Below are 16,822 nucleotides of genomic sequence, written 5' to 3'. Positions count from 1 at the left end.
CGTGTTTCTCATATGGTGACAATCGAGACAACGCATCTGCGAGCACCATTTCCTTTCCTGGCTTATATTTAAGCGTGAAGTCGTAGCTTTGGAGCCTTAGAAGTAGTCTTTGCAGTCTTGCAGGTGCTTTGCACAGATTCTTCTTATAGATCTGTTCTAGTGGACGATGGTCACTCTCTATTGTAAACTGCCTTCCATACAGGTATGTATGGAATTTCTCGCATCCATACACTACTGCTAATAGTTCTCTTTCTATGTTGGCATATCTCGTCTCGGCTGACGTCAAGGCCTTTGATGCGAAAGCTATTGGCTTTCCTTCCTGCACCAGAGCTGCCCCTAGTCCTCTGGTAGAAGCGTCTACTTGTAGAGTGACTGGTTTTCTTCTGTCATAATATGACAGGCTTGTTTCTTTGCACAACAGTTCTTTAAGCTGTTTGAAATTCCTTTCGTGTGATTCAGACCACTGGTATTTGGCGTCTTCTTTCAATAGCTCTCTGAGATTTGTTGTATGTTCCGACATGTTTAGGATGAAAGAACTCATGTATTGGACCAAGCCGAGGTAACTCCTCAGCTCTTTCTTATCTTTGGGTGGTTTCATTTCAGCAATCGCCACAATCTTCTCTGGACTTGGCTTGACTCCCTCTGGTGTGTAAATCATACCGAAGAATTGGCATTCCTTGACTTTAACTATGCACTTATTGGCATTTAACTTGATGCCAGCCTTCCTGGTACGCTCCATGGCCTCATGTAGGTGCATGTCATGGTCTCTTTCATCTGCTCCATAGATCTGAATATCATCAGCTATTCCTATAGCTCCACCACAGCCTTTATATGTCTCGTCTACTTTCTGTTGAAAGATATCTTGACTGACCTTTAATCCGAATGGTAGCCGCAGGAATTTGTAACGCCCAAATGGTGTGTTGAATGTCGTCAGTGTTGTTGATTCCTCATCCAGCTTCATGTTCCAATATCCATTTCTGGCATCTAGTTTTGAGAAAACCTTGGCTCCTGCCAGTGATGGCGTAATCTCCTCTAGCGTTGGGGTGGGATAGTGGTCCCTCTTTATCGCCTGGTTTAGATTTTTGGGGTCCAAACATATTCTGAGACGTCCGTTTGGCTTTTCTCGTACCACACTTGAGTTTACCCAGTCTGTGGGTTCAGTGACCTTTACGATCACTCCCTTTTCTTCCATCTCCTTTAGCTCTCTTTCAAGCTTTGTCTTCAGCTCGATGGGTACTTTTCGTGGAGCATGGATAACGGGCTTTACCTCTGGATCGATGGTGATGTGGTATTGGAAATCTCCGAAACATCCCACTGTATCATCGAAACATTCCGGATACATGTCTATCAAGTCTTTTTTACTCTTGATTTGTGGGCGATTTTCCAGCGGGATGTTGCTGTCTATCCTCAGTGACATTTTCGTCAGCTCGTGATTCACTGAGATCAATCTCAACTTCTCACAGCTGTTTAATCCCAGGATCGCTGGCCCCTCAGTGTCGGTGACATAGAACATGCAGTTGATGTTCTTTCTTTTATGTGTCCCTTTGACAAAGGTTATTCCGAGTTGTTTAATCTCACTCCCCCTGTATGCTGTCAGCGTGACATTACTTGCCTTTAAACAACCATTTTTCGGGTAGCCATCTTCTCTCAAGTTTTTGGAAAAGATCTGCTGGTACAGTCTCAATGGGAGAATGTTGCTCTGAGCCCCTGTGTCCAGCTTCAACTTTAAGTTGATGGTTGTGGGCTGACCTTTGATCCTCTTTTTGATTTGGATGATGGTGTGCAATTCTCTGCTCGGAGTATTTTCCGCTCTGGACATCTCGTGAAGCTGTACCTTTATGGTTTCGATGGTTAGTGTATTGTTATGACCATAATAATCATCATCCTGCTCATCCATGGCATGGATATTGTGTTTCTTTCTCTGGTTCTGCTGTCTGCCTTTGTTTTTGATGTATGTTCCTTCTTTCTTCGTTCTACACCTCTTTTCCCAGTGGTTTTGTTTGCCACATGCATTGCAGCTTGTTCCATATGCTGGACATTTCCCCCTGTCTGTATAATTGTGCGGTCTTCTACAGTTTCTGCACATGTTTCTCCCGTTGTCATGTGCATATCTTTGTGTGTTGTACTTTTCTCTCACTGTATCCACTCTGTTGTCCGTCTCAGAAGCCATCCGCATGTCAGCTGTTTGAGAAATCAGCATTCTCATTTGCTGCTTCATGAGCTCTCGCAGTATCTATAGCCTCTGTTATTTTGAGCTTTTCTTTCCCTATCAGGGCTTTTTGTACCTCTGCATGCGCTGACCCCCATGTCAGCTGGTCCACAAGCCTTTCCTCCATTTCCATAAATGCACACTTGCTGGCTTCATTTCTCAGCCTTGTCAGGAAATTGTCAGCTGTTTCACCGGGTTCCTGTCTTAGACTCTGGAATTTGTATCTGTGTATACAGTGATTGGATTTAGGCTCTAGATGGTTGCTGAATTTCTTAAAGATTGGCGCAGGGTTTTCCTTTTCTTCTTCAGTCAAACTCCAGCTATTATACAAATCTAGACCTTTTTCTCCTGCCCACAACAGAATGTAACTAACCTTTTCCTTGTCGGCAGTATCCTTCAGGAAGCTTTTGAATGTAAGGTCACATTTCTGTTTGAACTTGCGGAATGCTTCTATTATATCGTCGGTGTTAAGTCTGTGGGTTGTATTATAAATAATCACAGACTCCACGGTTAACAAAATAAAACACGTCTTTACTATTCAGAGGCTCGGGCGATTCCTGCCCTAGTTAACGTATTCCAACCCTTATATACTGGTGTGGTCACTATCGGTATTACAGTATACATGAGCCAATAAATAGTGCCACCCTAAAGTAGTGCTCTTAAAGGCGAACGGTTACATTCTATAGTTCCCTTAAAGGTAAACGGTTACATACACAACACTCCTCCCTTTCTAGCTTATTACTTACAGAATCCCGTTAAACATACAATCTTCAACTTATATAGACAGTTTGCAGATATACTCTCGATGGAGTCAACGTCATATAACTTCATGTTTAACATAACATAATAACATATATAACTTCATGTCAAAACAGATCACAGATTCAGTCTCCGTAGGAACAGTTGCAACATACTCTTAGTGGAAACAGTTTACAGGTTCAGTCTCTGTGGAGGTTTCCGGATTCTGTCCGGATAACGCTGCAGTGGTGTCGTCATTCCCAGCGGTCCAGTAGGTGTCTCTGGTAAAGTCGATTCAGCTGGAACAACAGTGTCAGGTTTATCTGATTCTAGTATTACTAGATCAGAAGTAGGTGTTCTGGGTACTTCAGTTTCAACATTACTCGGGTAAGGTGGTGAAGTCGGCTGCTCATTTGTGGCGGACCCTATGATCTGGTCAACATGGCGCCTTATTACCTTGTCCCCAATGTCCACCGTGTACATCAATGGTCCTAGCCTTTTTTTAATAGTTCCAGGCTGCCATTTCTCCGTACGGTAGTCCCGGGCCAAAACTTGTTGCCCCATCTGGAAAGATCTGGTGGCCCTTTTATTCATGCCCTGGAATTGCCGGTTCTCTACGTCCCTTCTTACGTTTGGTTTGAGCAAATCCAGCCGGCATCTTAGGCGTCTATTGCAAAACATCATTGCGGGAGTTTGATTCGTGACCGCATGTGTTGCATTTCGATAGGCCAACAAAAAGCTATCCACCTTATGCTGTAAACTTATGTCTTCATTACTCATGGCCTTTATGGCCTTCTTGAAGGTCTGGACAAATCTTTCAGCCAGTCCATTGGAGGCGGGATGGTATGGGGCTGATGTGTAATGTTTAACCCCATTGCTTTTTAGAAATTTCTTAAATTCCTCAGACACAAATTGCGGCCCATTATCGGAACAGACCTGTTCTGGCAGACCATTCCGCGCAAACATTGTCCTTAGCACCGTAATGGTTTTTTCCGTCGTGGTGGTGGTCATCTTAATTACTTCCGGCCACTTGGAGTGGGCATCTACCGCTATTAAGAACATCGAGTCCATGAAAGGGCCCGCAAAGTCGATGTGTACTCTTTGCCAGGGAGATGAGGGCCACTCCCATGGGTGCAGAGGAGCCTGTGGTGGCGCGTTCTGAACCCTCTGACATCCTAGGCAATTCTTCGTTATCTCCTCTATGTCCCCATCGATGCCTGGCCACCACACAAACGCCCTAGCTAGGTTCTTCATCTTTACGCCCCCCAGGTGTCCTTCGTGCAGCTCCTTGAGTATTTTCTTTTGGAGTTTGGGTGGAATCACCACTCTAGACCCACACATCAGGGTTCCTCGACACACAGATAGTTGTTCTTTCCTCTGTGCGAATGCTTGCAGTGTTGGTTCGCACTGCGCTGGCCATCCCTCCATCGTTAAGTCATAGACTCGTGAAAGAGTCGGGTCATTCCTTGTCTCATTTTCGATCATTGAGTTCGTGATCGGCAAACACTCCACTATTGATGAGTGGAACAACTCTACTGGGTCTACTGTCCTCGCTTCTTCTACCATTGGCAATGGCAAGCGTGATAGCCCATCAGCGTTTCCATGTTGCTTGGACCATTTGTATTCAATATCATACTGGTGTGCCCCAAGTAAGACTGACCATCTTTGTAGCCTTTGTGCTGTCATGTTGGACACGGCCTTGTTCGGGTTAAATATGGACACCAACGGCTGGTGGTCTGTCAGCAATGTGAACCTCTTACATTGCAAGTAATGGTTGAATTTCTTCACGCCCCACACAAGACTGAGGGCCTCCCTGTCTATCTGGGCGTAATTTCGCTCCGCGGGTGTCAAAGATCGGGACGCAAAAGCCACTGGCCTTTCCGAGCCATTTGGTAGCCTGTGCGAAAGTACTGCTCCAATTCCGTACGGTGAAGCATCACACGCCAGCCGAAGGGGTAACGCTGGGTTGAAATGAGCCAACACTTCTTCAGAGGTAATCAACTCCTTGCTTCTGCGAAAAGCCTTTTTGCACTCCTCACTCCACTTCCATGGTGTTTCCTTTCGCAACAGCTCATTCAGTGGATGCAGCACCGTGGACAAATTTGGTAGGAACTTGTGGTAGTAATTGATTAACCCCAAGAATGATCTTAACTGTGACACGTTCCCTGGAGCGGGAGCCTTCACGACTGCTTCTATCTTCTCCGGTGATTTATGTAGTCCCTCGCGGTCAATGATATGACCGCAGTATGAGATTCGTTTTTGGAAAAACTCACACTTATTGCGGTTAACCCTAAGGCCATACTCCTTTAACCTGGTGAGTACCAGTTTCAAATTCGTGAGGTGTTCCTCTTCATCCATTCCCGTGATTAGGATATCATCCAAATAGCACTGCGTGCTTGGAATTCCTTGTAACACCTGTTCCATGGCCCTCTGCCAAATTGCTGGTGCCGAAGCCACTCCAAAGACCAGTCTGTTATAACGGTACAACCCTCTGTGGGTATTGATAGTTAGGTATTGGCGTGACTCTTCCTCAACCTCCATCTGTAAATATGCCTGAGCTAGGTCTATCTTCGTGAAGTGTTTTCCTCCAGCCAACGAAGCGAAAATATCTTCAATCCTTGGCAGCGGGTATTGTACCGACTGAAGTACCGGGTTCACTGTGATCTTGAAATCCCCGCAGATACGGACCTTCCCCGGTCCCCCTGGCTTACTACTTGGTGAGGATTTCATGACGGGTACAATGGCCGTGGCCCACTCACTGTGGTCTACTTTTGACAGAACCCCTGATCGTTCAAGTTCTTCTAGTTCTGCCTCCACTGCTGGTCGTATTGCATACGGTACCGACCTGGCCTTACAAAACTTTGGGCTTGCATGTTCTGCAATCTTGACCTTTGCTTTAATACCTCGTAGCTTTCCCAGTCCTTGCTGGAATACCTCTTTAGCTTCGTCTAATATTTTGGCCAACCGTTCAGGTTTGACGTCCTCTTTTTCGGGCTCCACCGTCATGGTGTTTAGTGTATGCCAATCCATCTTTATTTTCCGGATCCACTCCCGTCCCAGAAGTGGTGGGCCTCCCTCAGACAACACATACAGCTCCAACCGGTGGTGAACTTTATCTTTGTATTTCACCTTGACCTCTATCTTCCCGATGGGGAATACTTTCTGCCCCGTGTATGTCTTCAGTATCAGATCCGCATCCCGTAGTGGAATATGCTTGAAAAACTTTTGATAGTCATGCTTATTCATGACCGTCAACGCCGATCCGGTGTCCACTTCCATTTTTACTGGGACCTTTTCAATCGGTAGCGTTATCCAAATAGTTTGCCGGTCGGCTTCATTGCTCAAGTTGTGAATTCTTAGACCGTCCAGTCCTCTGCCTTTGGCGTGTGTGTCCGACTTCTGTTCCTTCAGACTCTTCCTATTTGCGTCATGTACCTTTCTGTCCCATTTTTGTGAGGACTCATTATTGTTGCACGTCGTTCCTGACCGGCACACTTTAGCTATGTGCCCGATCTTGCCACATTTCCAGCATTCCTGGTTTTTACCCCAGCATTGCTTTTGGTCGTGTGTTGACTTCCCACAACGATAGCATTTGGTGATATTACCTCGTTTAGGCATCTTCTTCTCTTCTCGAGAACAACACAAGTATTTCTTTACTTATTATTAATTTTCTTGTTTCTGAAAATTCTTATTAATTTTCTAAGATGGCGGTTTCCCGCTTCTGCCTTCTTCCCCAGCGGTTTTCCCGCGAAAAATGGCGGCTTTCCCGCGCTTCTCGCTCTCCCCGCCCACTTCAATGGCGGTTTTCCCGCGCTTCTCGTCGCTGACTTTCAGCCCGACTGCGGCTCTTATCTCCTGTGCGATCGCTGGTGCGCCGCCCGCCCGAAACGGTTCTCAGCCCTTATCACCGGTGCGATCGCTGGCCCGCTAAGCGCCTCCCGCTTGAAGCGGCTCCCGGCCTCTGGCTCACCCGCTCGGCGGCTCTTGCTCGCTCCCTCCCGGGCTCTGGCTTACCCGCTCGTGCCCTCCCGGGCTCTGGCTTACCCACGAGGTTATGGAGGCTTCAGGGTCCTAATGCCTGTCGCTTCCAGTCGCTGGAAGCTGTCAGGATTTCTGCTGCCCTTCAGTTTTCAGTGGGGTGTTGAGGATTGGAACCTCTCTTCAACGTCCTGTCTTTGGACGAAGCCGCCGTGGAATAACTGCCGCAGGGTTCGAACCGACTTGTCGCCAGTGTTAAGTCTGTGGGTTGTATTATAAATAATCACAGACTCCACGGTTAACAAAATAAAACACGTCTTTACTATTCAGAGGCTCGGGCGATTCCTGCCCTAGTTAACGTATTCCAACCCTTATATACTGGTGTGGTCACTATCGGTATTACAGTATACATGAGCCAATAAATAGTGCCACCCTAAAGTAGTGCTCTTAAAGGCGAACGGTTACATTCTATAGTTCCCTTAAAGGTAAACGGTTACATACACAACAGTCGGCTTCCCAGTTCATGAGGGGTTGCATTTGCACAGTCAGTGCCACGGCAGCCGCCATCTTAGTTGCATGTATGATTCACACTCAATCACGTAGACACCGGCACTCACGATCAGCTCATATATTCACTTTTCATCTTATTCATAGTTCATATGGCACAAGTTGTACTCACTTATACCGCTGCCACCATGTTGTGTCCCCTTGTGTTCTTATTACTATGTAATACAGACACTTTTAACTCATTTTAGTTTACAGCTTTTACTCAGTGCTTTCATGATGTTGCTGCCGCATGGTGCGGAGTGATACAAGATGTCCGACCTTGCACTGTGCACTGCCTGACACAGTGTGCCACATAGCAGTATAAATGTACTAACCAAAGTAGTTCCATATAACAATGTAACAAGTAGTTCCATTTAATGATGTGATAATATAATGATGTAACGCCCCTTGATCCCTTTGCACCTCTACCCCGTTTAGATTCTTATTTTCCAAGGAGTAGGTCGCCTCCTTATTCCTCCTACCAAAATGCACCACCTCACACTTAACTATATTGAAATTCATTTGTCATTTACATGCCCATTCTGCAAGTTTGTTTACGGTAGAATGAGTTAAAAGCTTTTAGTTCGTCAGGTACAAACTCTTTAAACAAAACTACTTGTCAGAAATGACTGGGATATAAAAGAACTGCATAATAATGCATTAACACTTCAGAAACGTCACTCAGTTACACGGTTATGTATCGACAAACACTCCAAAAATCCAAGGTGAGCTGAAAGAATCATATCTATTCATGCAATTAGTATTCATTTTAAAGTTTTCAATGTATTAAACCATCCCTCAAGTCACTATAGCAGTGGCTGCTCAAGCAGCAGGAGCAGCGACTTTCCTATGGCTGCACATCCACAGAAGTCATTAGAATATTAATCACAAGGCAACCAGACAATCAACAAATATAAAGTGCTGTAGTTCTTTAGCTCACAGTGTTATGTTCATTAATAAATAGACATTCTTATTATGAACACAGCTATCTTTTGCTAGTTACTTTATTGAGCACATGTGGACTAGGTACAGTATCTGTAGAGGCTTCCATCTTGACTGTTGCCTTGTGGGTAGCCTAGTGCCTCATGGGTAATGTAGTCTTAATATACATACAGCTGGGTAGTGTAGTCTTAATATATACAGCTATATACAGCTCTATGGCTCCACCTAGTGTCCACTATAGAATGACATGTTATTGATCGTTACATCCCCATTTGAGGTTTAACAAAATCTATATCAATCAACTTTCAAGAAAACAATAAAGATAATATCAGTAACACTTTTGTTAGTGCTCTATAAACAAACATTTTCAAAACAGTCAACACATTTTCAAAGCTTTACATTGTACTCAAAGATTAAGTCTATCAGGCTCTTTTACTTCACGTGTGGATCTTCTCAACACGGGTAAGTCTGATGTGTCTTCATGAGATTGTTCTGGCGGTGAATGACAAGATGCAGTTGCGGCATTGTCATCAATCTGCTCTTGTATAGATCGAGGTCTCCTTGCGATCTTTGCTTGGAGAGGGTTTCAGTGTTTCCTTCACTCTTCATGCCATAACTCTCAATGTAGTCAATGCACTCTCAAAAAACTGCTGGCAGCTGGATCCCATCATACAGCATAGTCCTCTCAACCACCTCGGCTAATGGAACACCAAAGATTGGCCTGAGGGAAGAAGGAATATCCACCGGAACTGCTTCCTGCTCTGGTGCAGGCTTCTTCTTTTTCTTTTTCTCTTTCTCTTTCCACTGCTTAACAACATCTGCTGCGGTTATATCTTTGGACTTTTTCTCCTTGTGTTTTTCCTCTTTGTGCTTTTCTTCCTTTGGCTTCTCTTTGACCTGAAAGTCTTTTTCTTTCTTCTTGGAGAAACTAGGCTTTTTGAAGACATGGATACCCTTTGGCCTTTTCATCCTTGATGGGCTCTCTGCTTCATCACCTGAGTCATCTGGTCTGTTTATGGCACAGTTTATACGGTAAACTCTCTTGACCAGTTCTAAGTCTTCACAAGCTTTGTCACCTAGTATCGAATCAAGTCTTTCAGCCACAACAGAAAACATGAGATGATGCACTTTGTCTTTGACTGTCACTTTAAGTCTGCATACACCTAAGCTATCTATTTTCTGTCCATTATAGCTCTTCAGTAGTACTGACTTTTTCTGTATTTTGGGCTTTTCTTTCATATTTTTTATGTCACTCATACTGATTAAGTTTGCTTTTGCCCCAGTGTCCAGTTTCAATGTAACTAATGCTCCATTTATCTGCAGTGGGATCATCCATTTGTCCACTTTTACTGCATTGACTTTATGTTCAGCATTGTCCATTTCTGAGGGCTGCACATTTTCTGTATTTTTTTTGATATCATCACATGACACCATTCCTACAAAAAATGTCTCACTTAAATCAGTGTCCTCAATCACATTAACTTGTTGCCCTTTCGTTGTTTTTACTTTCGAAAAGCATTGTTTGGCAAAGTGATTCTTTCCATTACACTTTGTGCACATTTTTCCAAACGCTGGGCATTGTCTTAACTGGTGTTTGTAACCACAGCATTTACAATTAAAAATGTCATCCTCCGATTGCTTTTCATTTCTGTTCTGCCCACGTTTCTTCCCCTTATAGGACACAGCACCGACAGCAGCATTATCACTCATTACAATCGCATCATTATTGATTTCACTGAAAGTCTTCGCGTGCTTTCGAGCTAGCTCGCTGGCTTGGCATATTTTCACCGCATTTTCCAAATTTAGTTCGGTTTCTCTCAACAGACGTTCCCTGACTTTTTTATCATGAATACCAAACACAATCTGGTCACGAATCATGGATGCTTTGAGCTCAGAGAAATTACATGTCTGTGCTTTCAGTTTCAGATCAGTTATGAAGCTATCAAAAGTCTCATTTTGCTGCTGTGTCCGAGAACAGAAGATGTATCTTTCATAGGTCTCATTCTTTTTGGGAGAGCAATGTGCATCAAATTTTTTTAGCACATCTTCTAATTTTTCTCTGTTCTCCACTGGATTAAATACAAATGTATTAAATACCTCTATCGCCTGTGGGCCTGCAACCGTAAGCAGCAACGCTATCTTCCTTGCGTCTGGCTTCGTACCGAATCCGATGGCTGCAATGTAGAGTTCGAATTGTTGTTTAAAAGTCTGCCAATTGTAGTCGATTTTTTCTGTGAGATTCAAACGCTCTGGTGGCTTCAAATTCTCCATGTCGCTTTTCACAATTTTCAGCAGATCTTCACCACCCTGGTACCATGTTATGTTCATTAATAAATAGACATTCTTATTATGAACACAGCTAGCTTTTGCTAGTTACTTTATTGAGCACATGTGGACTGGTACAGTATCTGTAGAGGCTTCCATATTGACTGTTGCCTTGTGGGTAGCCTAGTGCCTCATGGGTAATGTAGTCTTAATATATATACAGCTGGGTAGTGTAGTCTTATACATACAGCTCTACACAGCTCTACGGCTCCACCTAGTGTCCACTATAGAATGACATGTTATTGATCGTTACACACAGTATTAAAAAGAATTGAACAATTGAACAAGATCGGGTATCTGTATTTTTAACTGCATTCACTTCCATTAATAAACATTGGGCCGTATATTCCGATCCCTATGGGTGGGTACGGGCTACGTACGCACCCGCAGAGACATCGGAAATGCCGGTTTCAGGCATGCCAAGCGCATGCGCTGAAAACCGGCATTTCCGATCTGTCAAGAAAGCTCTTGACAGATCGGACGCCAGCTCTGGAGAAGGGCCTCTGCGGGGGGAGAGTTCCGCTTTCTGGAGAACCTCCGCCCGCTGAAAACCCTTAGAAATCTTACGCCTGGTAAAAGCCTGCGTAAGGCCTGCGTTTACCAGCATAAGTGTTGAAAAAAAGTTAAAAAAAATTTCCCCACTCATTTACAATTTAAAAATACTTTTAAAAAAGGTAAGTTTATTTTTAGCCTGTAAAAAACTTTAATTATTTTTTTCAAAAAATTACATTTTTGTTTAAAATATTAAATTTATTGTAATTTCAACTCATTTTAAAAATGTGATTTAAAAAAAAAATGTATTTAATGTTTTGATGTGTTTTTGGGGTGATCTCCATTCATATATTTGACAGGTCTATCTGTGAAGTGTATGAAGGTTGTTTCCCTTCTCCTATTGGCTCCCCATGGCCCACGTGATCCCAGGGACACTTGTGAACCGCCTGCGCCTCCAGGATACGTGGGCCCTGCGCCCTTGGAGTTGGAGAGGCCCAGGAGCGGAAGTGTCCGGACATCGGGAGCCCTCAGGTAAGTCCGTAGATTTTTTCCAGATTGGAGGCCTCCGCACGCAGGAAGCCTCCGATCGGAAAATACGGGCCCTTGTCTTCTTGAACCAGCACCCCCGCCCCCCAGGTAATGTCAGAAATGCAGCACTTATTCACAAGTGCAGAAAAACGCATACACACTTTGCATCACCAAATTAAAAACAAAAAGCAGGAAAAGCTATGATTTAACAGAAATAAACATTCATCTTTCTTCTAGGACAGGAGAGCCAGTCAGACTGACCTGGAAATGTTTACTAATATGGTGATGTAAAGATGTTAATTTATGAATTTCGCTTCTAATGTTTCTCTCTCAAACATTCTCCACGATATTAATCCCTGCTTTTATCACGAAAAGTGTTGAATTATTGGTACTTCGCAATTAAATAGCGGAAAACAAACTTCATTGTACTCTCAATTTTTAATCTCCTATTTCAAACATTTATACCAAATCAAAATTGTACATTATCTGTGTCTTTCTCAATAAACAAATAGTGGTTTCTACTAAAGTAGCTTCCTGCAATTTTTATACATCATTATATAATTCTTGATACTATTAACACTCCACTAAATGTTTAAGAGGAAATGTATATTTATATATTTATTCCTGGGATTTGTTCGGACTATAGAACAACATACTTTAGAGTTCGTCAGTGGTCAGGGACAGGAGAGTGTGACTGCGAGTCAGGAAGGTATGGGGACCCAGGATGTAGTGACGGAGGAGCCTCAGCCCTGGACCTTGTCCAACAGGTATGAGGTACTTTCTACCTGTATGGATCAGGAAAAGGACTGCAGGGAGGATGGGCAAACTGACCAAGGCACTGTGGTACAGGGGGCCAGCCAAGTGGGGGGAGAAGGAAGGAATGTGGTAGTAGTAGGGGACAGTATAGTCAGGGGCATAGATACTGTTCTCTGCAGCCGTGAAAGAGAGTCCCGAAGGCTGTGTTGCCTGCCCGGTGCCAGGGTTAAGGATATCTCCTCACAGCTGAAGAAGAACTTGGAGTGGGAGGGGGAGGATCCAGTTGTCGTGGTCCATGTATGAACCAATGACATAGGTAGGACAAAGAATGAGGTTCTGCTGAGGGAGTTTGAGGAGCTAGGGTCTAAATTAATAAGCAGAACCACAAGGTAATAATCTCTGGATTACTACCTGAGCCACATGCAAATTGGCATAGGGTCAAGCAGATCAGAGAGTTAAATGCGCGGCTCAAGGTGTGGTGTGGGAGGCAGGGGTTTCAATTCATGGGGCACTGGCACCAGTACTGGGGAAAGAGGGAGCTGTTCCATCGGAACGGGCTCCACTTAAAACAGGTTGGGACCAGTGTCCTGGCGAATCGAATAACTAGGGCTGTAGATAGGGCTTTAAACTAAAAAAGGGGAGGAGGGGTCAGGTGAGGGGAAATTTAGAAATCTAAAGAGAAAGGTCAAGGCAATAGAAATATTTCATAATTCTCAACAAAAATACATTCCATTGAGAAACAAAAACTCCACGGGAAAAGTAATCCAACCGTGGCTAACTAAAGATGTTAAGGATAGCATTAGATTGAAAGAATAAGCTTATAATGTTGCAAAGAATAATACTGTAATAAGCCTGAGGATAGGGTGAGTTTTAGAAACTAGCAAAGGTTGACCAAAAAATTGATAAAAAGGGAAAAAAATAGAATGAGAGAAAACTAGCGAGAAATATAAAAGCAGATTGTAAGAGTTTCTACAAGTATGTAAAAAGGAAGAGAGTAGCAAAAGTAAACATTGGTCCCTTAGAGGCTGAGACAGGAGAAATTATTATGGGGAATAAGGAAATGGTAGAAACGTTAAACAAATATTTTTGTATCTGTCTTCACAGTAGAAGACACAAAAAGCAAACCAAAAATGGTGGGGAACCAAGGGTCTAATGAGAATGAGGAACTTAACGCAATTAGTTTAAGTAGAGAAAAAGTACTGGAGAAACTAATGGGACTAAAAGCCGACAAATCCCCTGGACCTGACGGCCTACATCCTAGGGTTCTAAAAGAGGTGGCTGCAGAGATAGTGGATGCATTGGTTTTGATCTTCCAAAATTCCCTAGATTCTAGAATGGTCCCAGCGGATTGGAAGGTCGCAAATGTAACCCCGCTATTCAAGAAAGGAGGGAGAGAGAAAACAGGGAATTACAGGCCAGTTAGCCTGACATCAGTCATCGGGAAAATGCTGGAATCCATTGTTAAGGAAGTGGTATCAGGGCACTTAGAAAATCATAACATGATTAGGCAGAGTCAACACGGTTTTATGAAAGGGAAATCGTGTTTGACAAATTTATTAGAGTTTTTTGAGGATGTAACTAGCAGGGTAGATAAAGGGGAACTAGTGGATGTAGTATATTTGGAATTCCAAAAGGCATTCGTTAAGGTGCCACAAAAAAGGTTATTACACAAGATTAGGACTCATGGAGTTGGAGGTAATATCGTAGCATGGCTAGAGGATTGATAGAGGATGGTCTACAGAGCAGCAGTGATATCCGCCCTGCTGTATGCCTCAGAGACATGGACCATGTACAGCAGGCACCTCAAAGCACTGGAGAGGTACCACCAACGCTGCCTCCGCAAGACCCTGCAAATCCATTGGCAGGATAGGCGCACCAATGTCAGTGTTCTTGCTCGGGCCAACATCCCCAACATCGAAGCTTTGACCACGCTCATTCAGCTCCGATGGACGGGTCACATTGTCCGCATGCCCAATACAAGACTCCCAAAACAAGCGCTCTACTCGGAGCTCCGGCACGGCAATAGAGCCCCAGCTGGGCAGAGGAGACGCTTCAAGGACACCCTCAAAGCCTCCTTGAAAAAGTGTAACATCCCCATCGACACCTGGGAATCCCTGGCCCAAGACTGCACAAAGTGGAGGAGAAGCATCCGGGAAGGCGCCAAGCACATCGAGTCTCTTCTCCGGGAGCAAGCGGAAGCCAAGCGCAGGCAGCGCAAGGAGCACACATCAACCCAAGCACCCCACCTACCCGCCCCTTCAACCACTGTCTGCCCCACCTGTGACAGAGACTGTAGGTCCTGCATTGGACTCATCAGTCACCTGCGAACTCATTTTTAATGTGGAAGCAAGTCATCCTCGGTTCCGAGGGACTGCCTAAGAAGAAGAAGGTTAACGGACAGAAAACAGAGAGTAGGGATAAACAGACCTTTTTCAGGTTGACAGGCTGTAACTAGTGGGGTGCCGCAAGGATCAGTGTTGGGGCCTCAGCTATTTACAATCTATATTAATGACCTGGATAAAGAGACCGAGTGTAAAGTATCCAAGTTTGCTGATGATACAAAGCTAGGTGGGACAGTAAGCTGTGAGGAGAACACAGAGTCTGCAAAGGGATATAGATAGACTGAGTGAGTGGGCAGTAAGGTGGCAGATGGAGTATAATGTAGGGAAATGTGAGGTTATTCACTTTGGTAGGAAGAATAGAAAAACAGAATATTTTTTAAATGGTGAGAAACTTTCAAATGTTGGTGTTCAGAGAGATTTGGGTGTCCTCATGCAAGAAACACAGAAAGCTAGCATGCAGGTACAGCAAGCAATAAGGAAGGCAAATGGCATGTTGGCCTTTATTGCAAGGGGGTTGGAGTATAAGAGTAAGGAAGTCTTGCTCCAATTGTACAGGGCCTTGGTCAGACCACACCTGGAGTACTGGGCACAGTTTTGGTCTCATTATCTAAGGAAGGATATACTTGCCTTGGAGGCGGTGCAACGAAGGTTCACTAGATTGATTCCTGGGATGAGAGGCTGTCCTATGATGAGAGATTATGTAGATTGGACCTATACTCTCTGGAGTTTCAAAGAATGAGAGGATCTCTTTGAAACATACAAGATTCCGAGGGGGATTGACAGGGTAGATGCTGAGAGGTTGTTTCCCCCTGGCTGGAGAGTCTAGAACTAGGGGGCATAGTCTCAGGATAAGGGGTAGGACATTTAAGACTGAGATGAGGAGGAATTTCCTCACTCAGAGGGTTGTGAATCTTCGGAATTCTCTGCCCCAGAGGGCTGTGGATGCTGAGTCTTTGAGTAAATTCAAGGCTGAGATCGATAGATTTTTGGACTCTCGGGGAATCGAGGGATATGGGGCTTGGGCGGGAAAGTGGAGGTGAGGTCGAAGATCAGCCATGATCTTATTGAATGGCGGAGCAGGCTCGAGGGGCCGTATGGCCGACTCCTGCTCCTAATTCTTATATTCTTAGTCCAAATAAAATGGTTTGTGTTTTTCCCCTTTTTTGGTTCTCTTCTTAAAAGTCTTAATGATTTTTTTTAAAGCCAATAAAAAGTAATATGTAAAATAACAACAGAAAATGCTGGAAAAACTCAGCAGGTCAGGCAACATCCGTGGAGAGAAATTTGAGTTGACATTTCGGGTCGAACCCTTCTTCAAAACTGGAAAGAAAATAGATCGAAGGCAGGGCTGCGATCGGACATGAGAAGTGAAAGAGACAAAAGCAGTAGAAGAGACAATAAAAGGTGTTCGAAGCCAGACGAGATGGTAATAGGCTGAGATTAGGTGTAAAGTGTACTGGCAGGGTAAGAGATAGCTGCCAGGTGTGAGAGAGAAACAAAAGGAAAGGAGGGGGGGGAAAGGAGTGGAAAAATTACAGGTAAAAAATTAATGGGGGCCGAGGTTATGATCTGAAATTGTTGAACTCGATATCGAGTCCGGAAGGCTGCAAAGTGCCTAATCGGGAGATGAGGTGCTGTTCCTCGAGTTTACGTTGAGCTTCCGTGGAACAATACAAGAGGCCAAGGACGGTGAGGTCCGAGTGGGAATGGGGCAGTGAATTAAAATGACAGGCGACCGGAAGCTCGGGGTCACCCTTACGGACTGAACGGAGGTGTTCCGCAAAGCGGTCACCCAATCTGCGTTTGGTCTCCCCAATGTAGAGGAGACCATACCGTGAGCAGTGAATACAGTATACTAGATTGCGAGAAGTACAAGTAAATCGCTGTTTCACCTGGAAGGGGTGTTTGGGGCCCTGGACAGTGGGAAGGGGGGAGATATAGGGGCAGGTGTTACATCTCCTCCGCT

This window comes from Somniosus microcephalus, chromosome 1 (genome assembly GCF_052327205.1).
Source record: "Somniosus microcephalus isolate GS21.2 chromosome 1, FLI_Smic_1.0, whole genome shotgun sequence".
Taxonomy (NCBI): domain Eukaryota; kingdom Metazoa; phylum Chordata; class Chondrichthyes; order Squaliformes; family Somniosidae; genus Somniosus; species Somniosus microcephalus.
This window is presented reverse-complemented; position numbering follows the sequence as displayed.